The 26,519-nt window shown below is 44.1% G+C and overlaps 1 protein-coding gene across 7 annotated transcripts in view; it reads left to right on the top strand.

Moving 5' to 3' along the window:
* The window catches only part of SPECC1 (sperm antigen with calponin homology and coiled-coil domains 1), a 276,466-nt gene that overhangs the window by 50,662 nt on the left and 199,285 nt on the right, over window positions 1-26,519 (top strand). Inside the window, exon 1 of one of the 7 annotated variants that reach the window (XM_019641536.1) lies at window positions 1,934-2,047. The exons of 5 other annotated variants lie outside the window; for them this stretch is intronic. The gene's annotated coding sequence lies outside the window, so the exon portion shown is untranslated. Of the gene's footprint in view, window positions 1-1,933; window positions 2,048-16,332; window positions 16,352-26,519 lie in introns of those variants that run through there. One more of the 7 variants, XM_019641538.1, reaches the window with a different exon arrangement.

Below are 26,519 nucleotides of genomic sequence, written 5' to 3'. Positions count from 1 at the left end.
CCAGAAGCCGGCGACTGATCTGCCTCGCCCAGGGAGAGCGCAATGATGGTGCCAACTTGGGCCAGTGAAGCAATGTCCTCCACAACTAGACTGAAGAACTAAAGGATAGCAACTTGTCTGTTCCCCTTCCCCCAATTCCCCAGCACTGTTCCCATCCCCCCAATTCCCCCAAAAAATAAATAAATAAAAAATAAAAAATAAATGACTCACAATTCCAGAAATAACCACTGTTAACATTTTGTATATATGCTTCTATTAATAGATTTATAGTCCATTTGGAGAAGTAAGACATGATTGCATGAAAGGCTTAATAATCCAAGGCAGTAGCGGGTTACTAGCTTGTACTTTTTTGTCTGTCCAGCATTTTTTTGCTTTTGGGAACTGTTCCTCTTATAACTAGTGGGATGCCAATCACCCAGGTCCTTCTCCTTGGTTGCTGGGTTGGGCAGTGTATCACTCTGGGCTTTTCTGGGGAGTGTCTCCCTTTTTCTGAGATCTTGAATTCAAAATACCTCTAATCCCAGAATGCTCCTGGGAAAGACTTTCCTATCCCAAGAGACTCTGTGTTTGAATGAAATGAATTTAGGGAAGCAGAGCCGAGAGATAATGAAAAACAGATTCCCAGTGACATTTGAACCTCTAGGTCTAGCTGGCTTAAAGCCAGCTTGAATTCAACCCTAGACTTTCCAGTTAGTCAAGTCAATAGGTTTTACTATTTTGCTTAAGCAAATTTGAGTTGGAGTTCTGTCACTTGCAGAGTCCCGATCACGCCAAGCTCCACTGTCTGTGCCATGGTGCCACACTCTAGAGGAACACTCAGATAAATTAAGTCCCTGAATACCCCTGACCCCCAAGAGGGTGGATATTCCTCATTGAGAACAAGTCCCAGGCGTATGACTCAGCTTTCTTTAAGGCAAAGAGGGAGGGCCACCAAAGGTGGTAGCATTTGCTAGGGGGCCATGGGGCCACAGTTGTAATAACACCCTGGCAGGGGAAGGCCGGCACTAAGCTGTGTGAGGACAGCTCCTTACTACGGTCTGTGACTAGAATGGCAGTATGCATATGGGGGATGGAACTACAGTGAACACCAGGGATTCAGTGTCACTGAGGCTCTGCAAACTCACACTGTCTGCTAAGAGCTCTCTGCGGTGTAAGAGCTACTTGTCTGCTTTTCACATCTATTATCCAGTAAAATCGCAATTAAAATCCAACTTATGGCCATGACTAAGATCAGCCTAGTCCTGATAACGCCAGTTTTTGGTGAGCGTGGATATAGCACATGTAGCTTGTTTACCTGCACAAAATTTCTTCCATTTTTTCTTCTGTGCAGCATGTTTGCTACCTGTCACAGGAGATCTCGTGGTCACTGGGGCTTGTAGGTCACATGTAGTGGCAGGGGACATGGACCCCAGGTTTTGTGAGAGTGCTCATATAATTTTGGAGCTCTCAGAATTCAAAATTAGGTATAAAAATATTTATTTAGAATGAAAAAGAAATCACAACTAATTACCAGAGCATTGGCGATCCAATGCCTGACCTCCAAGATCTCTTGAGTTGGCTTATCAGAACTGCCTGTGTTGAAATGCTTCCTGAATGTTACCTGGCTTCCCCATCCCACCTAGAACATTCTACAACTCACAGGCCATGGCAAGCAAGGGGCCCTGAGGCTTCAGGGCAGACTGGCCTTTTTATCTTTTTTCTGTTTGTTATCTCAGGAAACAATCAGCAAGAAACTAGTCAGCATACATCTTAAATCTTTATGTTTTAGAGAGATACACATTAAGTATTCAGGAGCCAGTAGGATAGAAATGATTTTGCAGTGTGTGTGTGAGAGAGAGGGGGGGGAGGTGGGTGGGAGGAGAGGCTGTCAGAAGGCCCTAGAGAGCAGAGCCCGCCTGCTTCCTGAGTGAAGCATTGCCCAAATGCTCACTGCCTCGGCCCTTTGTGGTTTTCCTCCCTGGCCAGCACCAAACCCCAGAATAGTGCAGCTGACTTGCTGATTGAGGTCAGCAGCTCCCGAGAAGCACGAGAAGCAAAAGGCTTTGCAGTAAGTACATAGTTGGTTATTATTTAAGACGAGGATGGAAAAATTTTAGAAGAAAAGCTCTATCTGGGGGAAGAGGTTCTGGCTTTAGGTATACTGTCAAATGTACCCAGTGAATCTTGATAGGACTAAGACATTATTATTAATACATTCATTTGTGCTTTATGGACTGAATAAGCTAATACTACATACATGTTTGGGGGGCTAAAAATGAATTTGAAACTTATCTTTTGACATCTTGATAAAATACTTTGTTTTTACTACCTGTTATTTTTTTTTTTTCATCTTGCAAAGTAGATCATTAATGCTAACTTCAAGTTAAATATGTAAAGTTTTTGGAAAAGAAATCCTCTCTATGGGTACTAATTACTAGCATTGTGGAGATCTGCTTTTCACAACCAAGGTGAATAGGGCTGTTTTTGTGCATTCTCTTCACCAAATGTGGGAAGTCTAAAGTCCTGTGGAGAGAACTGCCCACTGGACTGGTTCTTAGCCCCCTGGAAGGTTCTAGAGCTTTCTCCCCTCAAAGATCAGCACTTTGGAGTTCACTTCCCATCTTGCAGAAGGCCTGATAATGTCCCAGTGCTCAATATCTGGGCCAAACATTGTGCTTATGAGGCCTTGATGGCTGAATTTCAAAGATATGACAAAGATAGAGGCTTTTCTAGGAAGTTACTCATTATATGGTTTCTGTTAAGGCAGTATTTTGTCGTCCCCCCACCCCCCACCCCTGTAAGGGGCTCAGACTACTTTGAAATATCTCTTCACCCACTTTATTTTCTAGAAATTAAGCTTTGGGGTTTTATTTCCTTTTTCCACTGAGTTAATTTCTTCTTAGAATAAAATATTTAGCTCCCTAATTTAGGAAGTCAATATTTTAAGTTTACTTGAGAAATGTGACTCCCCCACCCCCCAATTAGAACACAAAGGTAATGACATGCATTTGCTGCATCTATTTCAGTCCTCACTAATATGGCTCCATTTGTTTCTTTACAATCAGCTTCATAGACTATATTTTCACATGGTTCTAGTTTAGAGTAGCCATTTCACTTCCTTTAACCTTTCCTTTGCCAAGTGAGTTTACACGTAACTGTTGTCTGTTCTTAGCAGGAGAAACCCACAAAAATAGAGGAAGTCAAGTTTAACCATACTAAGTGCAGTTGAAAAAAAACTCACTCCATGTGAAGTATCTGTTACCCTCATTTCAATTTTATTTTATAAACACGTCAAATGTTTTTAATGATAAAAGTAGCAGTTTTGAGTGCTTACTGTGTGGCAGGTACAGCAGTCAAGTTTTTCACAAGCATTATCTCATTTGGCTCTCACAATAGTCCCATGAGGTGGTCTGCACTTTATAGGTGAGGAAACTGAGGCATAGAAAGGTGATGTAACTTGGTCAAGGTCAGACTGACTGGTGGGTGGAATGATACAGCTGGGATTGGAACTTGGGGTTTTAAAATCCAGAGTAAATTTAGAAATTAGAGAAAATAGTGACTCAATCCCAGGCCCTAAAACAACTTAAAATTTCTATATTTCTTTCTGTCTACATAACTACATATTATAACATAAGGTTATTTATATTATATCTTTCACAATTATTTTTAAGGGTGCATAATGTTCTAGTAAGTCGTTCCATAAATTACTTAACTATTCCATGTTCTTGAAAATTGGGTTGTTTTTCTTTTTGGGGTTTGGTTTTGTTGTTGTTTTGAGTTTCTTTGCTATTATAAATAATACTTCAGTAACTATCTTATCCATATAATTTTTCCCATGTTTTTGGATTTTATCTGTAGAATAGAGTCTCAAACATGGGATTACTGAGTAAAAGGGACATGAATATTTTAATGGTGCTTAGTACATGTTGCTAAATTGCTTTCTATCAACACTCTGTGTGAGAGTACCAGCTTAATTTTATCCATTCCACCAATGACAGTGTCATAAAATAAAATAGGCAAAACAGAAGCCCTTTTCTGTAATTTTGGTTTTTTTTAAATATACAGTAGCTAGGCTGAACATTTTTTCCACACATTTGTTTACAAGTAGTACTTCCTCTTTTGCTCATTTGTTAGGATCTTAATGTCTTTTTAAATTTTTTGCTAAGTTATATAGGTCTTTAAATAAGATTTATTTGCCTTATTTTTCCCAGACTATAGTATACATTTTAAAATAAGTTTTTTAGAAGCATGCAGCCATTTAACGTTTTTACATATCCAAATATGTCCTTTTTTTCCTAATTCTTCTCACTTTAGAGATATAAATTATCCTCTTTTTTTTTTAAGATTTTTATTGGGGAACTGGGGGGATGGGAACAGTGCTGGGGAATTGGGGGAAGGGGAACAGACAAGTTGCTGTCCTTTTGTTCTTCAGTCTAGTTGTGGAGGACATTGCTTCACTGGCCCAAGTTGGCACCATCATTGCGCTCTTCCTGGGCGAGGCAGATCAGTCGCCGGCTTCTGGACGGCCGCTCACGCTGGCTGCTGGCTACACATGGTAGCCCATGGCAACCCACTGCCACAGGGGCTGCAGCCTACGCCGTTGCCGGCAACTCCCAGCAGCCCAGCTCCAGGTTGAGCTGTTGTTCAGCATCTTAGCTGTAGAGGGCAGTGTCACTGGCCCTCATATGTGGGATCCGAACCGGGGCCCTCTGGCATCCCAAGCCAGTTCTTAACCATCGCGCCACTCGGCCGGCCCCAAATTATCCTCTTTTAAGGGATTTTTCCTTCTAGTTTTTACTCTGGAGGACAATGTGAAACGTGGATTTAAACCGACTTAAAAAATAATGCTAAACAGTTTTTCCAACATCATTTATGAGCAATCTTTGTTCTCTAATATTTTATAGCTTTGTTGTTTTATATGATAAATGATATTTCTGGATTATCTGTTTTATTTATAGGAGCTAACTATTTCTGTGCCATTATCATACTGTATTAATTTTTGTTGTTTTAAAATATGTAAATAAAGTTTCGCTTAAGAGCATATTGCTCTTTGAAGGCAGATTGCTGTCTTAACTTATGTGTCCCTTAGTCTTATTATTTGTAAAGTGGGGATAGTAATAGTGTCTGCTCCATGGGTTGTTGGGGTGAAGAAATAAAATCTAAATTTAAAACAAAACACTTAAAAAGTACTTGACATATATAGATATGTATAGAGAGTATTTGATGTGTATATATGCATGTGTGTTTTATATACATAAATGTACATTATATGTTTTTCATATAAAGTCAAATGTGTCATTCTTTCCATTTATGGCCTAAGACAACCTTCCATGTAATCTTGGGAGACAGAGAAAGAATGACACATTTGACACTGTATACATTAAAAAACTTGGTACATTGAAAGACAGGTAAGTGACAAACAGAAATATAAGCAACACACATACTGCAGAGGACTACTATCCATTATAAAAGAAGAATTCCCACAAATCAACTAAAAAAAAGACAAACACACAAAGGAAAAATGGGCAAAAGCAAGTTATAAACAGGCAATTTATATTTATTTTTATAAACAGAAGAAATGTAGATGGCCAGTAAACATATAATATTTAACCTCAGTAAGTATTGTGGAAATGTAAATTCAAATACTAATGAAATATCATTTTCCCTGAAGCAGACCGGCAAAAAATGAAAACATAAACAGCCTCCAGTGTCAAAGAGAACATGTGGAGCTGGGCATTGGCAATCACAAATAGGGAAAAGAATTTGTAAAGCTTTTGTATGGCAATTTTACAAAATCTACCAAAATGTAAAACATACCTTTCATGTGTCTTAGAAAAATACTGTACATGTTTTCAAGTAAGCATATAATTTATTACATTAAAATTTTTCATTATTTATATTAAGAAACCTAAACTATATATCTTTATTTGTATGTATATAAAAATTCATTTTTTAAAAGTACTAGGTATGTAATATCAAGCTGTTTACTATGTTACCTCTGGAAAAGGAAGTAGAATTAGGGCAAGGTCTCTTTCACCTTTTTAAAAAAAAATTTTTTAACTTTATTTTTCAATTACAGCTGACATTCAGTATTATTTTATATTAGTTTCATGTGTACAGCATGGTGGATATATATATATATATAATTTACACAGTGATCCCCCGACTAGTCTAGTACCTATCTGGCACTATATATAGTTACTACAATATTATTGACATTATTCCCTATGCTGTACTTTACATCCTTATGACTATTTTGTAACTACCAATTTGTACTTCTTAATCCCTTCACCTTTTTCATCCCGTCTCCCAGCACCCCTCCCATCTGGTAACCATCAATTTGTTCTCTACATCTATTTGAGTTTGCTTCTGTCTTGCTTGTTCGTTTATTTTGTCTTGTTAGATTCCACATATAAGTGGAATCATATGGTATTTGTCTTTCTCTCTTTGATTTATTTCACTTAGCACAATACCCTCTAGGTCCATCCTTGTTGCAAATGCTAAAATTTCATCCTTTTTTATGGTCGAGGAATATTCCATTGTACATATGTACCACATCTCTCTCTTACACCTTTTGCTAGATATACTTCTGTGCTTGAATTTTTTATGAGTCTGTATTTGTCTATTACTTGTATAAATAAATAAATAGACATTTTTCCAGGCCCAGAGGTAAGAAAATGCTAGGTGTAGAGGCTCAGGGTTGGGAAAGTACATGATAAATTTTAGGAAGAGTGAGCATTTGGAGGATAGTGTTTTAACATTTCTTACAGGTTTTAACTTCCATTTTAGGAAAAGAAACAAGGACTTTGTTGAGAAAACTAAGTCTGCGAGGCATAGAGGAAAAGCTGCTTCATTGATGAGCACTGACCTCTAAACAGCTCCCGTCCCTATTTTCATGCTGCATGTAGGCCATCCCCCATGCATGGCTTGTAGACCCTATCCCAGACTCACTGTGCTCTTCACTTTCCTTTTCAGATGTATTCCTTATCTCTGTTTTAGAAAGCCATCACCCTGTGTTCAAAATAGCCATGCACGCAGTTATTCACCCAGCGGACATCTAGAACTTGGTTCTAGCCAGGCAGCACACTAGGCCCTGGGAGACAAGAGTGCGCAGGAGAGAGAATCTGCCATCCTGTGGGAGCAGCAGACACATTAAAGGATTGATTGTGGGCGTTCCTATGAAGCTGCCAACTAGGTGCTGTGGTGGAGATTAAATAGGCAAGTTCCTGTGGATGGGTGCTCAGGAGAGGGCCGCCCAAGGGAGGCTATTCTGAGAAAAGCATGGGTGGGACATCAGCTTCCTCTTTGAAGCCCCGCCCCCTTGGCCACATCCCATCACTTGGAACCTCATGCTGATTCCATCACTCCAACCTCTCGAATTTCTTCCCCTTCTTTCCACTTCTACTGCCATTTCTTCATTCTTTTCACTGGGACTACTGTTTCCCAGATTTTAGACATTTACTTCCTCTTTTCACAGTTCTTTTCATAGCCAACTACCATCACTCGTTAAAGTTCCTTACATTATTAACATATTTTAAAAGGAAACTTTGGGACTTACTGTAAATGAGACAATGAAAATGAAACAATGCTAAATTTAAAAGTTAAAAAGTAATCATTAAGGCAGACCTCTGTAATATGCATGGTCTGTAAGGCCTACAGGGTTGCCCTGATCACAAAGGGATGCTACTTGTGGAAGGAAATGCATTAGGTTTAGACATTTAACCAGTAGAAAATGACTCTCTTGTCAGTGAATTCAGGGAGGATGCTGCAAAAAAGACATGAAATAAGTGGAGACCAGAGAGCGCTTATTTATTTTGTACAATCACAAGAGCGAGGTAAGCTGGGAACACATGGAAGCCAGGGAGACAGCCTTTGGAGCAACACCTGGTGCTGCAGTAATGAGAGGCTCGCGTCCCTGAAGGAAGTGGCCTAATGAGTGGCCCCTTGGGGAGTCAACAGAGGAGTTGGGGAGGGGTTTATGCAGTAGGTAGATAAAGGATGAGAGCCTAGGGTGAAGGTCTGGGTTGTAAATAAAAGTATTTATTGAGCCTGGGGGCTTGAGAACCTCTCTGGTACACACTGTCTGTCAGGATTTGTGGTGGGTCCCATGGATGAGGTCTGAGCACCAGTAAAGGAAGGGTTTCCAGAGTTCTGGCATAACCTATGTTCTTTGGGAGACTTGGCTGCGTGGGAGGAGCCTGAGCACTGGGAAATGGTACAGCAGCTTTTGTGAATGGCGTGGGCTGCTGACAACTGGGCATCTCCCGGGGAGGGGGACACCTGACAGGCTCAGGGCAATGAGCGGCGGTCCACAAGGGCACCCCATGTGCTCCTGCACACACCTGGTATCATGAGATCCCCCTTGCCCTCATCCCTGCAGCTGTAGGGGTCCCTCAGGCTTCCTTCCCTGCCTCCTGCCACAGTATCTCATTCCCCTGCCTTTCTGTCACCTCTGCCTGTCGATGTTCTCCCCCTTTCATCTGGTTAATGCCCACAATCCTGGGAATGTCTTCTCCTCCTGGAACCTCCTCAGGCTTTTCCCTCCTGACTTGATCATACTTCCCCAAGGACAAGCTCTAATCGCTCTGTGTGACTCTTTTTGGTAGTTTTTTTCCCAGTTGAAATCTTGTATTTTCAGGACTATTTGATTGTTGCCTATGCTGGACCATGAACCCCAGGTGAGTGGGGGTTGTGTTTGCTCATTCCTGTATGTGGCGCCTTCACAGTGCCCAAGACACAGCAGGTGCCTCAGGAGAGCCTGTTGAGTGAACAGGTAAATGAAACAGTCCTCAGCTATTGGACTGTATGAACGAGCAAATCCCTGTGATTCCTTTTGGGCCTGACTTTCCTATGCCCAGGGCAGTGAAGGGCAGGGAATGGCTAGGCTGGAGTCATGGAGGCGCACAGGTAGTATGTGTGAACCAGGTGGGTGGAGAGGCTTGGATTTTATTGGCTATGGGGACTCACTGGAAGATTTTGAGCAAAGGTGTGACAGGATCTGATCTATGTTTTAAAAGGAATGCTGTCCGAGTAGCATGTTGGTTAAGAGTTGGTTTGGGACGCCAGCTCTGAGCAGCAGGGTGCCGGTTTGGATCCCACATGAGGGCCAATGACGCTGTGCCCTCTACAGCTAAGATGGTGAACAACAGCTCAACCTGGAGCTGGACTGCCATGAATCCCTGGTGACTGCGTAGGCTGCAGTGGGGCTGGCCGGCAGCTGGCGTGAGCTGCCATGAGCCACTGTGAGTGGCCGTCCAATGGCCGGCGGCCGACTGCCTCAGCCTGGAAGAGCGCAATGATAATACCAACATGGGCCAGTGAAGCCAAGTCCTCCACAACTAGACTGAAGAACAAAAGAACAGCAACTTGTCTTTTCCCCTTCCCCGATTCCCCAACGCTGTTCCCCTATCCCAATTCCCCAATAAAATCTTTAAAAAATAATAATAAAAGGAACGCTGTGGGGTGGGTTAGCCAAGGTTGGAAGAAGGTTCGGGTGGATTAGCAGTGCAGCCTGCATGTACAGTCAATGGTATATTGCTCTTCTGGTCATTAGGATCCCATTATTTGTTTGTTGCTCTGGTCAGAGAGCCATGATGCATGGTCCTGAGTTTCTCACGTTAACATTACTTGTAGAACTTTTAAATTAACAAATGTTTGGTGCCCCATTGCTCATGTGCACAGTTAAGGATGTGCAGTGCCCCCTGACTCTAGTTGTTCCCCGCAGAGCCTGCCTGGGGAACGCCTGGTCCTGCCAGCCCACTTTATCCTTTATCCTTTATCCTTAAGCATCTCCCTCTTTTCATGAATCAGAGCTCGTTAGTGGACTAACACTCTGTCCTTTGGTATTCATCTGAAACTCCCAGAAACACTTATTGAACACCTTCTGTGTGTCAAGGATCTGCTTGATGCTAAACATCCAGAGGCAGAAACAATGGTACCCATCCTGGATGCTTAGGTGAGAGACAGACAAACCAGTTAAAGCCACCGCAATGCAGCATTACAGATGCAACATTCAGAGGAAGGGCATCCAATCCAGTACTGGACTGGAGCGAGCAGAAAGCTTACTGGGTTAGGAATGCTTCAGCTTAGCCTGGAATGATGACTAGGAGTTAATGGGCTCAGGGAGTGGGGAGAATGCTGCAGTCAGAGGGTAGCATGTGTGAAGGCCTGGAATTATGAGGAACCGTGGTGCTTTCAGAGAGCAAACAGTCCGGAGTAGGAGCAGTCTCTGCAGTGGGTATCAGAGAGAGGGGTAAGAAGTGGGGCTGTGAGTCATGAGAAGCCTGGCTTATGGAACTGGGTCTTCATCCTGAAAAGGGGGCTGGGGGAGGAAGGTTTTTAAGCAGGGCAGGGACATGAGTGGGTATGTGTTTTAGAAAGCCTACTAGCAGCGTGGTGGCATACTGTGGCTGTGGCTCTAACTGTAAGTAGGGAAACAAGTGGTAATTCTGATTACAGTATGATGTGAAGCACTGGAAATAAGAATGGAGGAAGATCTGGGAGTGATTTTGGAATCAATGACAGGACTTGGTGACCAGCTAGATATAGAGCGGGTGAAGGACAGAGATGGGATCATTAGTTTCCTAGATTCTGAGTCTCAATGAATGCCTCATTTTGAATGTGCCATTCAGTGACTTTTGCTAAATGTATATATGTACAGAAATGCCACTAAAATCAAGATATTGAACATTTCCATCACCCCAAAAAGTTCCCTTTGTGTCCCTTTACAGAAAGTTTCTTTCTCAGATACCACCACCCTCCACCTCTGACCCCGGGCTCATCAGCCAGCCTCTGTCACTCTGCATTATTTTTGCCTCTTCTAGAATTTCATATCCATGGAACCATATACTATGTAGTATTTTGCCAGGTATGGGTGTATTACAATTTGATGATCCACGCGCGCGCGCACGCGCGCGTGTGTGTGTGTGCGTGTGCATGTGTATCAGCTACCTGTGGATGGCCTTCTGGACATTTAAGAAAGTAAGTCCCAAGCTTGGCTGCTCAGAGTCACTATGGGAGCTTATTAAAAATTTTGAAGCAGGACACACCCTTGATGTACTGAATCAGGATTCTCAGGAGTGAACCCCAGGCATGTGTGTTTTTAATCAGCGTTGCAGGTAATTTTGATCAGCCAGGTTGGGGAACTGCTGCTCTAGATCTTTACCATGAGAACAATAGCTGTGGAGTTATAAGCTCCCTGGATCTATTTGCTTATCACTAAGAGACCACCTAGTCCAAACTCCTGGGTGACATCTTTCTATCTACATGCTGGCCACTCCAACTTTTCCTGCTGTCAGTCACTCTGGCCACTTACTTTTTTATTAATTCACCCAACAGAAAATTTCTGAGCAGTTACCACAAGCAAGGCATTGATTGATGTAGACACTGCATACATGCAGAAGTGAATCAGATTTGGGCTTACAGCTAGAGAGATGTGATATTTACATACACAGTCATACAAGATAAGGCAATAAATGTAAGAGACGCATAGATAAAAGGTTTGGAATTTAGAGACACACCAGACAATTTCCAGCTTTTTGTGTGTGTGGGAGATGGCAGTCAGATAAGATTACAGGGAAGAAGTAATATGTGATCTGGGACTGGAAGGATGGATGAGATTCATGCATAAGGGAAGTGGGTGTGGGAAAGGCAGTCCAGGCAGAGGGAACATGGGGAAAACAAGAAGAATGGCATGGAAGGGGCAAGTCCTTTGCTGCTGGGGCCATGGAAGCCCAGCTTGACTGGAGCATGGAGAGAATAAAGGGGAAGAGGAAAGGGGGTTGGAAAGGTGGGCTCGGGCTGGAGCAAGGAGAGATTACATTCACTCGGCCCACCTGAGCTGAGTGAATATGTCTTATGTGCGCTCACCACCACAAGACTTAACAACAGTTCTGTCACCCCCAAATTCCTCACACCTTGTTATAGTCAGCCCCTCTGATGTGTATTTTCCAACACCACCAAGAAATTAACTTAATTATGATACTATCTACCTGGAGCTAGCATCAGACCCCATAGGTTAAGGGCTTAGTCTCACAACATTGTCCTCACTTCAGACACCAATTATAAGTCCAGATTGTCACCTGTGCTTCTGATCAACTGGCTATATATTGGATGTTCCCATGACTCCCTCCTTGGGTTTGATTAATTTGCTCCTCAGAGAAACATTTACCAATTTATTATAAAGGGTATTATAAAGGATACAGATGAGCAGCCAGATGGAGAGGTACATACGGCGAGGTCCAGAAGGGTCCTGAGCGCAGGAGCTTCTGTCCCTGTGGAGCTGGGGCGTGTCACCCTCCTGGCACATGGATGTGTTCACCTATCCAGAAGCACATCAGATCTTGTTGTTAAAGGCTTTTTATTAATATTTAATTTGAAGCCCTCTCTTTCCCCTTCCCAGAAGTCAGTGGGTAGCGGCTGAAAGTGCCAACCCTCTAATCCCTTGGTCTTTTTGGTGACCAGTCCCATCCAGAGGCTATCTAGTTGCCCTACCCTAAGTCAACTCATTAGCCAAAACTCAGGTATTCTCAAAAGGGGCTCCTTATGAATGACAAAAGTCACTCCTATCACTCAAGAAATTCCAAGTGATATTCCGAATTCCATTTAGGAGCTCTGCACCAGGAACCATGGACAAAGACCAAATATATTTCTTATTATACCACAGCCCCTCCTCACTCCCAGGACCTGGTAACCATTGATCTGTTTTCTGTTTTCAACACTGTCCCTATAGTGTTGCCTTTTCCAGAATGTCACATAAATGGAATCATATAGTAGGTAGCCTTTTGAGTTGGGCTCCTTTCAGTTAGCACAATGCATTTAAAATTCATCTATAAACATTTTTTGCATGTACCAGCAGTTCATCCTTTTTTACTGAAATACTTAGTAGTATTTCACAGTATGGACACACCAGGTTGTTTATCCCCTCTCTGTTGAAGGACAATTAGGCTATTTTCAGTTTTTGCGGTTATGAACCAAGCCTGTGAATTAAGCTGTTATGAACATTCGCATTACAGACATTTGGTTGAATGCAAATTTTCACTTCTCTTGGATAAATACTGAGGAGTGGGATTATTGGATTATATGGTGAGTGCATGTTTAATTTTATAAGAAATGCTACACGTTTTGCAGAGCAGCTGTACCATTTTGCATTTCTATCAGTAGGGAATGAGGGTTCAGGGGCTCCATATCCTTGTCAGCACTTGACACTGTTTTCTTTTCTACCCATTCTAATAAGTGTGTAGTAATATCTCATGTGGTTTTAATTTGCATTTTCATAATGACGAATGATGCCGAGCATCTTTTCAAGGGCTTACTTGCCATCTGAATAACTTCTTTGTCGAAGTATTTGTTTAAATCTTTGACCGTTTTCTATTGAGATGTGTATTTTTTCATTGTTGAGTTTTGTGAGTTCTTTATAAATCCAGGAATCAAGTACTTATATCAGTTTTGTGTTTTGCGGATGCTTCCCTTCCAGCCTGTGGCTTGTCTTTTCTTTTCTTGAAAATGTCTTTTGAAGACTAGAAGTTTTAAATTTTGATGAAGTCCAATTTATCAGTTATTTTATTTTATTTTATTATTATTATTTTTTTAAGATTTTTATTGGGGAATTGGGGGAAGGGGAACAGACAAATTGCTGTCGTTTTGTTCTTCAGTCTAGTTGTGGAGGACGCCGCCTCACTGGCCCAAGTTGGCACCACCATCGCGCTCTTCTCTGGCGAGGCAGATCAGTCGCTGGCCCCCGGACGGCCGCTCACTGCAGCCGCCGGCCGCCCACGCTGGCTGCCGGCTGCACACGGCAGCCCATGGCAACCCACGGCAACCCACTGCCACCGGGGCTGCAGCCTCTGCCGTCGCCAGCGACTCACGGCTGCCCAGCTCCAGGTTGAGCTGTTGTTCAGCATCCCAGCTGCAGAGGGCAGTGTCACTGGCCCCCATATGTGGGATCCAAATCGGGGCCCTCTGGCATCCCAAGCGAGCTCCCAACCATCGCGCCACTCGGCCGGCCCTATCAGTTATTTTAAAATAAATTTATTTTATGGATCATGCTTTTGGTGTTGTATCTAAGAAATCTTTGCCTAACTCAATATCACAAAGGTTTTCTCCTAGCAGTTTTCTAGTTCTGTAAGTTTCATGTTTAGGTCTATGATCCACCTCGACTAACATTTCTTATGGACCAGACACTGGGCCCAGGGCTGTGGAACCACAGAAGTATGAGAGAGTGCTTTGCTCAAGGATCATCTGGGCTGGGGTGTGGGAGTGGCAGACAAACACATCAACAAAATGTTAGGCTGGTGTAAGGGGTGCTGTGGACGCTCATTGTGGTAGAGGGTCTGGGCTGTCCTCTGCACACGGGGGCTAGGAACTGAGTTTTACAGGACGGTGGGAGTCAGGTTGAAAGTAAGAATCAGGGGTGGGAAGCCCTTTGTTCTGGGGGTTGAGTGGCCCTGGAGAGCCCTGGAGACTATTAGAGGATAGAGGTGCTGGGGTTGGAGTGCAAAGCATGGGGCAAGAGTGGGCAAAGCATGCTGTGTGCCCTACCCTGAAACAAAGAGAAGGTGGGGGTGGCTTTATTTATGACATGGCTCATGCTGTGTTCTTTGAGGGATAAGGGGACTGTCTTTTGTCATAGAAAATCAGTCAGATGCGTTTGTATCACAAAGAGCCCATCCTTAGGGGGCAGCCACAGTGCTGTTCCTTATTGTCTCCCACTCCCACCCTAGGCACAGATCACAGAGCTGTTGCTGTGTTGCTGTTCCTTGTGGATTTACTCCCAGGGACCATGCAAGGGACGCATAATGACGACGAGGTAATCCCAGGAGCAGCCTGCAACATTATCCCTCATATTTGCAGCTATTGTGTATATTTAAAACACAATACTAGAAGCATTGTATGCTGGGGAAAGATAGAGCATGTTCCAGGCACCGAATAAATTAACCCTGCAAAGCACAGCAGTTTCTTTCATTAGCCAGCTGGCACTACAGGAAAATCGCTAAAGCCTGTGGGTTAGAAAAGAATATTTCAGGAATGCAAAAACAAAAAAGAAATCAGCTGCATTCAGTGATTTAACTTAATCCGGTAACAATAAGGAAATTCAGAGCAATGACAGATTCTCACAGCCTGTGCAAAGGGATGGGGTTTGCCAGTTACTCAGCAGGGTGTCCACCGTGACACTGGGGCAACCAGGGGACAATGCAGGTGTGAGTTTAGGACCCTGAGCCCTCTGTGCTTGCAGAAGCTTCAGGGAAGTTCTATCTTCCCCTCCTTTCTTCCTGGTGGTCCCAGGAGTCAACACAGACGCTAACAGGCTCAACTGCTATATGGCCTCTGTCTTCTGCCCCTCCCCTTCCCCCACCAGGGCACTTTCCAGGGTGGCTGTCCACTACACCCAAGGCCTCCCTGCCCACCATGCTGCAGACACTTTTCCACAGCTCCTCGGACCACAGTAGCCTGGCACACTGCTACTCCTCCACCACCGCCATGGTTTCTTTGTAACTGGGACATGCCAGAGAGCCAAGTCTCTGATATGTCCCCAAAGACACAATGGATAGAGTGGGGGACCTTTGAATTTCTTGAGGAAAGAGCTCATTCAGTATTGTGTTGATGGCCCAATTCCTGCCTGCCTCCCTCGTCCCCTTACACAGCACCCCTTACAGCACCTAACAATCAGAGCTCTCCCAGGAGGCTCTTCAGTTCCTCAGAAGGGCAGACTGCCAGGGCCCTTCCCAGCTGGCCTCCCAACACACCTGGGCTGCAGCACTCATTGTCGTTGGGATCCAGTTGAGACCCTGCTACTCTGAAGACTTCAAGCTTCATGACTTAGGGCTCCCTTTTCGGATGACTGTCATAGACAATCCACTTCTACCTGGCAGGTGTCCTTTGTGAGTCTGTCAGAAGGCATAGGCCTCAGAAGGTACCATAACAGAGAAGACCACCATCTTTGACTGAGAGCAAGAAAGGAACCAGAGTCCAGTCTTGTTTTTTTCCATATATAAATTCTATGTTTTGCCAAGCTGAAAATTTACTTTGGTTATTAAATTGGTTGTTCCCACACCCCACACACATACATGCTATCAGAAACTAGTCCAGACAGCCTGGCATTTGTCAGGTGACCACTCCTTTGGCATCCTGAGGACACCCTATCTCTGATGTGAGATGCAGATGAGTGGTGAGGAACCAGGGAGGGAGTGAGCACGTGTCTTTCAGGAGGAAGAGAAATTAAGTAGTCATGATTAAAATACTGATGGGGAAACAGGCCATTTGAGGAAGTCCCATCATGTAACTCACAGCACAACGCTGGCTGGAGAGCTTGTTACTATGGTGATGGACTGTGATGGTGTAGACGAGTTGATGCCAGTGCTCTTGCCTCTGAATTGTAAGTGGGGGTGTTGGTGGGATTCTTCCCACAGCTCTTGAGTTGTTAAGCCACTTTCTCAGCAAGGAGACTTGTGAGATGACCCTCTGTGGTTTCTCTTGTTGAGTCCCATTTGTGATGTGCTTTGCGCAGCACGTGGAGGTTGTATGCTACATGGAGGCTCTCTCTCCTGAGTTTGCAGAGCTGGTACTTCTTCCTTGCTTATATTTATCTTTAACCGGAAGGCCAAAGTATATGGCTAAAGTATAGTGAGCAAGGGGAGGCAGTGGGGGTGATGAGGGAACCCCACTCTGCACCAGGGACAGGAGCTCTTGTCATGGGAGGTCCCCTTTTGCATCTCTGCTCAGCGGTGCTGGGGGAGAGGACTTGTCCCTTCCCCCCCTGGATCTCACAGTGCGCTGCAGCGTGTTGGTGGAGGATATTGGGGTTTTTCTGGGTGGGTGGGGCAGCGTGCCCTGCAGTTCTTGCATTGTTCCTGGAGGAAATAGAACATAATGAGTCAGAACTGGCCTGCCTGTTGCCTTGGAAGCTGTGCCACTGACATCACAGGGCTTTGCCCCTTGTCCCACCTGACTTAGCAGCCCCAGTTAGGAAGAAAGAAACAGAAACGTTGGGTAAAAGATGATGTACTTAGACTGGATACTTTAAATTATTGGGTCCCTAAATCTGTGGTTATCATCAGCTATTACTTTTCAAAGCATCTAACACAAATTTATTTATTATTGTGTTTCAATTAAGGTGTTTGAAATTTTAAACCATAAAAATGTAAAGTATTATTTACTATTCTGTCAAACTAGGATGTATACCAAAAAATTAAAAAGCCATCCTTCAGCAGTGAATTCAGGAAATGAGATAAAGCAGTAGAGGATTTTAGAAATTTGGTGTTTAGTAATTTTAGGAACTCTTTCTCATGTATTTTATAAGTAAATGAGATTAATTTTTATAACCCTAATGCTTATACATCAACATGAATATTATTTGAAGGTAATAATGCTGGAAGACTCAGTATCTATATCAATGCTGTCATCCTGAAAGCAATTTTGGGACTTTTTGTTTTATGCAATTGTTTAGAGACATTTTATGTCTTACAGGAAAAGGATTGTCATTACTTTGTAGTTCCATTTTGTATTCACCCATTAATTCAGCACCTACTTAGTGAATGCCTCTCATTTTCAGGGCCCCATGCTGGGGCCTGTGTGCCTGACTAACGAGGGAGGGGCAGGGAGATACCTGTACACATTTCTTCAATGAAAGGCAGAATCAAAATCTTCATTATGTAATATTGATTGAACACTTACTATATGCCAGGCAGTGTAAGTGCCAGGAATACCATGATGAACAAGAGAGGTAAGGCTCTGCTGACACAGAGCTTCCCTGGTGGTGAAAGATTATCTACCAGTATTCAATGGTAGGTCATCAATGATGCTAATAGCCTTAGATTGGTGATAAAGTCTCTGAAGAAATGAACAGGGGCTGTGGGTGGGGTGGGAGAGCTAGCTACTCTAGAGAGTGAAAAGAAAAGGCCTCAGAGGATGTACTCCTGAGCAGAAACCAACTGAGGGGAAAGGAGTCCACTGTGTGAAGAGCTGGGGGAACATTCCAGAAGTAAAGCTCTTCTTTGGGGACTAACTGGGCATAGTCAAGCAGCTGGAAGCAGCGTAGCAAGCAGGAGGGAGCTTTGCAACTGAGGTAGGTGGTTGGGGCCCAATAGCCTAGGACTTGGGGAGTCATGACAGAATTTGGATTGTCATTCTAAATGCAGTGAGAAGCCATCAGAGGTTTATACTTAGGGAGTTACATGATCTGATTTGTGTTTTTTTGTTTTTTTTTATATAATATCTGTTATTTATTTTTTTTAAAGATTTTTATTGGGGAATTGGGGGGATGGGAACAGTGCTGAGGAATTGGGGAAAGGGGAACAGACAAGTTGCTGTCCTTTTGTTCTTCAGTCTAGTTGTGGAGGACGTTGCTTCACTGGCCCAAGTTGGCACCATCATTGCGCTCTTCCCGGGTGAGGCAGATCAGTCGCTGGCTTCTGGACGGCCGCTCACGCTGGCTGCTGGCTACACACGGTAGCTCATGGCAACCCACTGCCACAGGGGCTGCAGCCTACACCGTCGCTGGCAACTCACAGCAGCCCAGCTCCAGGTTGAGCTGTTGTTCAGCATCTTAGCTGTGGAGGGAAGTGTCACTGGCCCTCATATGTGGGATCCGAACCGTGGCCCTCTGGCGTCCCAAGCCAGTTCTTAACCATCGCGCCACTCGGCCGGCCCTGATTTGTGTTTTTAAATATTAATAATTAAAAATATTTTAATTGTAAAAAAACATATAACAAAATTTACCATCCTAGCAATTTTTTATGATTTGTGTTTTCAAAAACAACCCTGACTGTCGAGTGGGCATTAATTGCAGTGGGCAAATGGGGCAAGAGGAGAGGCAGAGAGACGGTCTGGATGTTGCCGCTCCAGGTGGGAAGCCGGAGTGGCTCTGCCGGTGGCAGACAGGGGACAGCGGGGGACATAGATGTACCAGAGAGCTCACAAGCTTTCTGGAGGTTTAGAGGTGGGATATCAGAAAGCCTTGACTGTCCTCAAAGGAGGGGACAGAACATTCATGGTGGAAGGTTTCAGAGGAGGGTCCTGGGCGCCCCAAGGTGAGGCTGAGTGAAGAATCAGGCTTGGCTATACACTACAGGGAAGGTGATCAGCGTGGTGTGGCCAAGGTCAGCTGGGCAGCCCTTTCATGTGGAGCAGGGAGAGGAGCATTGGGCTCAGGCTTGGGTGTTCCCCTGAAGTGGTCCCTGTGAGAAAAATTAGCAAACCCTTAGTGTTAGTGTCACCGGTTGTAAGGCGTGATGACAACTGCTTCATGGGCATTTGGGAGCATTAAAGAAAACCATCTCTGGAAATCACTGGACCTGGTACCTGGCTTGTAGTCAGTAGTGATAAATGTTAGCTTAAAAATAAGTTAAAACAAGAGGTCTTGGGCAGGGAGTGACCAATCCCAAATGAACTTGGAAGTATATCAGGAATCAGGGAAGGCATGAGCTCCAGGAGGAACTTCCGAAATGGAAAAGTGACAGCTGCCACCAGGTCTTTGCTGGAGAGAAAGGCCAGGCTCTGGCAGGAAACATTGTTAGAGTCTGAGTTCCCAGTCTGGGCAACGGTGGATTTGAGAAACGGGAGCTCTAGGGAGGAGCCCAAGATGCCCCTGAGGTTTCAAGTCTGGGAGAGTGAGAGATAGGCCATGGCAAAAATAGAAATGGGAAGTAAGGGTCTGTGCTGGGCACAGTGCTGGGCACACAGGCAGATGCCTGGAGGCTGCCCCCTCGGAAGGATCCACAGGCCAGCGGTGCAGCAGGTACATCCACAGACAAGTTTGGGAGCTCTTATGAAGCCCTCCTAGACGGGGGGAAGTTTCCAGGGTGGGGAGACTCTTGAGTCCCCTTCGGAAGGTGGCGTTGAAGGTAGCTGACCAAGGGGGCCAGGCAGGTGTCCTGAGCTTCCTCTGTTTGCCCCTCCACGTCCTCCCTCCATCTCTCTCCACTAGCTCCTAGACACCACCTCAGTGGGCATCCCTGTGAGCCAATGAGATGCAGATTGGTGGAAGGGCAAGAATGAGTCTAAGGCCTTTCTTTCCCCAGTTCCCACCCGACTGAGTCTCCATAAATTGGTGGCACTTCCTCTACTGAAGACCATAGCTCTGTCTCTCGTTCCAGCTCTCTCTTGTTTCCACCTGCTTCCTCCCTTGACCTCTGAAGGCCTAGGGGTGATAACGGTCCTAGGTCCTAGCCTGGGGGTTCTGTACCTTCCAGACTGTTTCTCCAAACCCTGCTCCCATGCTTGTAAATGGTTCCTTTCTGAGTTCTCCTCAGTTTCATAGCTGATGTCCCAGACAGGCAGGAGCATGTACAGGGGCCAAGAACTGGGACTGAATATTATGGCTCAAGATGCTTCTGCCTGAAAAGATAGGAAAGCCTCCTGAACCATCCTACCTTATAGTTTTTGTTTTGTTTTTCTTGTCACACTTTAAAAAATTATGGTAAAATACACAGAATATAAAATTTACCATCTTAAACACAATTTTAAGTGTACAATTAAGTACATTCACATTGTTCTGTACCATCCTTCCGCAGAGCTTTTTTCATCTTACAAAACTGAAATTCTGTACCTATTAAACAATAACTCCCAATTCTCTTCTCCCCCCAGCACCAGTCAATCACCATTCTACTTTCTGTCTCTATGAACTTAGGTACCTTATATAAGTAGAATCATATAGTATTTGTCTTTCCCTGACCAGTTTATTTCACTTAACATAATGTCCTCAAGGTTCATCCATGTTGTGGCATGTGTCAGAATTTCCTTCCTTTCTAAGGCTGAATAATATTCCACTGGGTATAGAGACCACATTTTGTTTAACTATTCATCCATCAGTGGGCACTTGGATTGCTTCCACTCTATGGCTATTGTGAATAATGCTGCTATGAACATGGGTATACAGGTATCTCTTTGAGACCCCACTTTCGATTATTTGGGAATATACCCAGAGGTGGAATTGTTGGACCATATGGTAATTTGATTTTTGATATTTTGAAGAACATTTTCATACTGTTTTCCATAGTGGCTGCACCATTTTACATTCCCAGCAGCATTACACAAGGGTTCCAATTTCTCCACATCCTCACCAGCACTTATTTTCTGGTTTTTTTTATAGAAGCCATCATAATGGATGTGATGTGGTATCTCATTGTGGGTTTGATTTGCATTTCCCTACTAATTAATGATGTTGAGCATTTTTTTCATGTACTTATTGGCCATTTGTATATCTTCTTAAAATAAATGTCTAAGTTTTTTGTCCATTTTTATATCAGATTTGTTTTTGTTGTTGAGTTATAGGAGTTTTTAAAATATATTCTGGATATTAATCCTACTTCATCTGCTCAGTTAGACTATTTTAACAAAATATTATATATTGAGTAGCTTAAACAATAGAAATTTATTTCTCATAGTTCTAGAGGCTGGGAAGTCCAAGATCAGGGTGCTGGCTGATATGGTTCCTGGTGGGGGCTCTCTCCCTGGCTTGTAGGTGGCTGCCTTCTCGCTATGTGCTCACATGGGCTTTCCTTGGTGTGTACACAGGAGAAAGATCTCTCTTTCTCTTCCAGGGCCTCTTCGGATTAGGACCCACCCTTATGACTTCATTTAACTTTAATTTACTTCCTAAAAGCCCATGTCCAAATACAATCACATTGAGGATTAGGGCTTCAACATATGAATGGGGGGTGAGGAGGGCGGGGAGCCGGAGATACAATTAGGTCCACAGCAAACCCCTTTGCAAATATTTTCTCCCATTCTGTGAGTTTTCTTTTCACTCTTGTTGTTTGTGCCCTTTGATTCACAAAAGTTTTTAATTTTGATGTCCAATTTATTTATTTATTTATTTATTTATTTATTTATTTTGTGTGGCCTGTGATTTTGGTGTCACATCTAAGAATTCATTGTTAAATCCAAAGTCATGAAGCTTTTCCCCTGTGTTTTCTTCTAAGAGTTTTATAGTTTTAGCTCTTAGGTTTAGGGCTTTGATCCACTTTGAGTTAATTTTTATCTATTGTATAAAGTAAGGGTCCAACTTTATTCTTTTGCATGTGGATATCCAGTTTTCATAGCACCATTTGTTGAAAAGACTGTCCTTCCCCACTGAATGGTCTTGGCACTACACTAAAGTTTTTATTCTTAGTTACTCTTCAATAGGTCTTTTCAAACTATTCCTATAGAAAAAGCTCTTGAAGTATTTTATTTCCATCCCCTTTTCTACTGCCTTGGCTCATTCACTTTTGATTCTTTGATGTGAAGCCACATTATAGGTAAGGAAATAACCACTGATTATTGGCCATCCAGCTCTGTGGGATGCTGGCTTGTTGGTTCAGCTTTGGAGACAGAATGATGGCCTGGGGCAGTGATTCTGAGTGTGTAACCTCAATATAGCTTCCAGATAAGAGCCTCTCTCTAGGGTCTACATTTCATATTTAGTGACCTGACTCCTCCACTGGTTCTTATTCCAGCTTACACCCTATTTGTTATGGATCTCTGCCTTGTGGCAGCGTTTCACAGTTTCTGCAAGTTCTTATTCCATTTTCAAAGTTTACAGGTTTGAGATGGTGTGGTTAGTGATGTACAGATGTTCTTTTCCATTTAGTTTTTGTTTTATCACTTCTTGGTTCTTGTTTTCTTTAAATGATTTCTGATGGGATACATGAATTTTAGTTTGCTGTTTTTCTTCTGGTGCTGTGTGGAAATCTGTCCTTTTCCTTATTTACCAGGAAGGAATCTAAGGCATTTGGGATGATTTTTCATCTTGAGACCACAGGAAATAATAAGCTTTGAAATGTTTCCTGTGGCCTCCAGCTGAAGCCTGGGATTCCCTCGGCTGCTCCTAAATCAGACTTACAGCATTAACATTTCAGTGTTAGGAAATGAACCAGGTGTGGGTCGAAGAACCAATAAACCAGGACTCTTGCTCTTCCTGTAGAACTGAGTTTCTCAACCTCGGCTACTGACATTTTAGTCCAGATGCTTCTTTGTTGTGGGACTGCCCTTTGGGTCGTTGGATGCCCAGCAGCATCTCTGGCTCTACCCAGTAGCACCCTCAGTACAGTTGTGATAACCAGAACATCTCCACACATTGCCAAATGTCCCCTTGGGGCAGAATCGTCCACTCGCCCAGCCCCAGCTTAGAACCGCTACTGTGGAAGAGGTCAAGAGCAAACTAGGCACATGTTCTAAAAAGCTCTAGCTAGATATTTTCAACATGTTGCTCACTTACATTCTATTTCCTGCCGAGTCCCCTGGTAATTGAACTATGTGAACATTCTTATTTTGTTAGTTCTCTGACTTGAATGCTTTAGGTTTCCGCTTATTGTGCTTGTAGTCGAGACTTCAGTGCCCTCTCCCACTTACAAGGACTCATTATAATTTTGTGATAGTCCAGAAGGGTTTCCCAGTTGCCTTTCTGTTTTTTTAAAAAGATTTTTATTGGGGAATTGGGGGATGGGAGCAGTGCTGGAGAATTTGGGGGAGGGGAACAGACAAGTTGCTGTCCTTCTGTTCTTCAGTCTAGTTGTGGAGGACGTTGCTTCACTGGTCCAAGTTGGCACCATCATTGCGCTCTTCCTGGGCGAGGCAGATCAGTCGCCAGCTTCTGGACAGCTGCTGACAGTGGCTGCTGGCCGCTCACGCTGGCTGCTGGCTACACACGGTAGCCCATGGCAACACACTGCAGCAGTGGCTGCAGCCTACGCCGTTGCCAGCGACTCCAGGTTGAGCTGTTGTTCAGCATGTTAGCTGTAGAGGGCAGTGTCACTGGTCCTCATATGTGGGATCCGAACCGGGGCCCTCTGGCGTCCCAAGCCAGCTCTTAACCAACGCGCCATTTGACTGGCCCTCCTTTCTGTTTTCTTGCCTTAAAGGGATAATAAAGCTAAGGCCCTAAAGCAACGCAGGCTCCAAAGGCAGCGATTAAGTAGCAAAGTAACCTGTTCCAGGGGAACAGTAGACCTCTGCATGGGCTCCGACTCCCCAGAGCCCAAGTACCTCATAGTATTCCTAGAATAGCTGTTCCCTCTCTCCTCCTTCCCTCCCTCTCTTCTTTCTTTTCTACTTTATGCCATACAATTTATGAGTTACAGTTTAAATGTAAGTCTTATACTATTCTGGAGAGGAAAGAAACAAAATATTTGAAAATTTAAAGACCCTTGGAAAGACCCTCTCCCCACCCCTGTGAGAGTCGGTTCCTAGATTTAACTGTAATTTCTTTTTTTTTTTTTTAAAGATTTTATTGGAGAGTTGGGGGGAGGGGAACAGTGCTAGGGAATCTGGGGAAGGGGAACAGACAAGTTGCTGTCGTTTTGTTCTTCAGTCTAGTTGTGGAGGACGTTGCTTCACTGGCCCAAGCTGGCACCATCATTGCACTCTTCCCGGGTGAGGCAGATCAGTCTCCGGTCTCTGAACAGCCGCTCACTGCAGCTGCTGGCCGCTCACGCTGGCTATCAGCTACACATGGTAGCTTATGGCAGCCCACCGCAGCAGGGGACTGCAGCCTATGCCGTCGCCAGCGACCCACAGCAGCCCAGCTCCAGGTTGAGCTGTTGTTCAGCATCTTAGTTGCAGAGGGCAGTGTCACTGGCCCTCATATGTGGGATCCAAACCGGGGCCCTCTGGCATCCCAAGCCAGTTCTTAACCAACGCGCCACTCGGCCGGCCCTAACTGTAATTTCTTGATCAGTTTGATCCTTTGAGATGGTTTAGGAAGATTTTCAGAAACCAGGGAATTAATCATCAAAACCTTTACTTTTTCATTGTTTTGGACTTGGCCAGAGCCCATCCATTTATTTTCTGTTACTAATTCACATCCAGTAGGAGAGTATTATTCATCCAGCATTCACATCTGTGTTTATCTTTCAGCAGCTAGGATGTATTAAAGCTGGTGCGGATTCTAATGACTGTAAGGTGTCTATTCTCAGTGTTTATTTTCCCCTCTACTTTCCCTCTTTCACGTTCCCAAATGAAAATAGCTGCTCTGTGTACAGGAAGAGCACTTTCCTTAAATCTGGCATGTCCTTCCACTGAACATTGATTTAATCACCCATCACTGCGTATTGTTGAGTTAATAAAGCAGAGCAGCCCTCCACTGAACACAATTAACAGTGTTTGCTGGGAAAGGAGCTAACATTTGTTGACTGCCTGGCCCCCGATGTCCATGTTCTCCTTCCTTCCTTCACAGTTTTGTAAACTAGGCATTAATAACTCCATTTTATTGGGCAAAGAGGTTGAAAATTACAGTGTTCAAAAAGTATGCCGAAGTTCACACAGCCAACAGTGCAGCTGGATTTGGACCAGGAGCATGGGATCCAGAAGCCCTTGTGCTTTCCCACGGGAGCCAAGATGGTTCGGAGAGGCTATATCCATTCCTGGTATTTAAAGCTGGTGGAAGCTGGCTATCAATCCTGGCTTTATCATACTCTGTGATTTGAGCAAGTTGCTTAACCTCCCTGAGCCGAATGTAGTTTCCCCTTTTGTAAATTGGGGCGATGACACTTACCTCATAGGGTTACAGTGAAGATTTGATGAGACACCATCATAAAGCATGTAGCAATGCTTTGCCAGGTTCAGAGTGGGTTAGTGTGACCACTCTTAGTCACGACAGTGTTTATTTAATTGACTGGTTCCCTATGTCAGACAGCCAGGGTGAGGGGTGAGGGGAGGGTTGTAGAAGTGGAGGGAAGCAGATTGAGTGAAAGTCTGCAGAAAGCTAGGAGTGGGCCTAGGGGCACCTGCTCTCCTTCTGGCAGGAGACTTTCCTTAAAGTGGACAGAGAGCAAGACCAGAGCAGCTGAGCACTGCGGGGGGACAGCTAGTTCTGGGGATGAACCTTTCGGAGTCCATCCCAGGGGGCAGGGCTGCACAGAGCAAGGGAGAGGGGCAGCCTCCAGAAGATTTGGAGAATACTAAGAAGACTGGTTCAGGCTGGGGGTGAGGGGCGTGTGATTTTGAAGAATGTCCTAAGACATGGAGAGTGGGCAGCAGGGTGCAAAGCTAGCATTCAGCCTGACTGGAGCATTCTCTTTAGCACCTGCTCTCACCCTCTCGTCCATCCTGGAGACCACTGCAGGCCTCTCATCGCAGCACTTTCCCTACCTTTAGGCTTCTCCTCCTGGTTCAAGTGAGTGGGACATTAGTAATTTCATTTCTGTGTATTTTGGATTCTGAAAGAAGGTGGAATTTGAAGAGAAGAATCAGGCTGATGGATGGGTACAAGACAGAAATCTTACTCTGGGGAAAATAATGGGGAAAAAGAGTGAAGGGAGCTAAGAGAAGCTATATGGTAAACAAGAGGGGTCCAGATGGGAAAAGGTCTCTGGTTCCATTCATTTGGGAATGATTTGATCAGGTTCAGAAGGTTCTAGGAGAATTAAAATGGTGTGAAATGAAGCAACCCTGAGAATTCTGCCTCAGAGCATACAACTCATCAGTCTTTGAAAAATGGTTGAACATTTTTCAGGTGCACTGTCCAAAAGATTGTCAGATTTGTTGCCAGAGCTTAAGAGAGGAGTTTAGATGTGGACTGAGATGGCTCTTCTTCTTCTTCTTCCTCCCTCCTCCCTCCTCCCTCC

This window comes from Hipposideros armiger, unplaced genomic scaffold (assembly GCF_001890085.2).
Source record: "Hipposideros armiger isolate ML-2016 unplaced genomic scaffold, ASM189008v1 scaffold_61, whole genome shotgun sequence".
Taxonomy (NCBI): domain Eukaryota; kingdom Metazoa; phylum Chordata; class Mammalia; order Chiroptera; family Hipposideridae; genus Hipposideros; species Hipposideros armiger.
This window is presented reverse-complemented; position numbering and strand designations above follow the sequence as displayed.